Source organism: Hippocampus bargibanti, linkage group LG12 (genome assembly GCF_051943395.1).
Source record: "Hippocampus bargibanti isolate YZ-2025 linkage group LG12, ASM5194339v1, whole genome shotgun sequence".
Classification (NCBI taxonomy): domain Eukaryota; kingdom Metazoa; phylum Chordata; class Actinopteri; order Syngnathiformes; family Syngnathidae; genus Hippocampus; species Hippocampus bargibanti.
In genome coordinates this window covers 12,763,897-12,765,092 of record NC_142745.1, presented here as the reverse complement: position 1 = coordinate 12,765,092, position 1,196 = coordinate 12,763,897, and positions in this window count along the sequence as shown.

The following is a 1,196-nucleotide window of genomic DNA, read 5'->3' as shown; positions in this document are numbered from 1 at the left end:
TGGGTCTTTATTGTTTTCATTTTAGTTATATTATAATGGCAATGGTGCTAAATATGAAAACTCATCTTGCACAACATTAAGGAAACTAGCTAGCTATATAGCTAGTTATTTGCTATCTATTGGCTATCGAGCTTGCTATCTATCTAGGTAGCTATCTATTAGCGATATGGCTATCTAGCTAGCTTGCTATGTAGCCTGCTAGCTATTAACTATTAGCTAGTTGGCTCAATATAAATGATTAAAAGTAATTTTGTCTCATGTTTACAGAAATTAAACCTGGCCTAATTGTTGCAGTTTTTTTGCATGTGAGTGTAAACCGAGACACGAAAGGAAATGTCACCACGCTGACGGAATACTCTTGCGTGTAGCTGTGACATTCTACTTGGCTTTGGCAAAGGCAGTCTGTTTCTGTGTTCCAAAACTCCAGTCTTGTATTTCATTTTATTTTTCTAAGGTCTATTCTGATATTTGGCAAAACAAAATGGTGCTCAACGATGACTTTGAAGATGAATTAGATTAGATTAGCCTTTATTAGTCTCACACTGGAGAAATGTATATTTCACACCAGCAAAGTGATGAAAAGAAGAGGATAGGAAAGAAAAGTATAAAAACAATACATGAGCTGCTGTAAAGGCAGCCACTCCCGCGGCACCATCTTGAAAGTCAAAAAAAAAAAAAAAAAAAACAGAATATTGCAACACAAAGACACAGTCATTCAGATGGCTCTTGTGATTGACATTAGCCTTTTTATCTGGGCACGCTAGCAACTCTTCAGCCATTTGCAACTGGACAGGTCAGGAAACATATTAGCTATCTAGCTAGCAAGCTATCTATTAGCTATCCAGCTACCTAGAGAGCTAGCTATTAGCAATATAGATAGCTATTTGAGTCAGGAAACATTAGCTAGCTAGCTAGCATCCTATTAGCTAGATAGCTAGCTTCCCATCTTTTTGAATTATTCCGGGTTGAGTGAACGCTGGCACCTGTGGCTGCCGCTGCTGACCCACAGAAAAACTGATCCTGTGACTGTAAAGTGACCTTGAGAGTTTTGAAAGTTGCTTAGAAATTAAATGTATTATTTATTTATTTATTTATTATTGTTCAATCCAAGCACTTTCTGCACCCTCTTTGTTGTATGAAGCAGTTCTACATGAAAGAGGAGAGAATCAAAGCTTCCTTTTCACCAGTGGATCGGG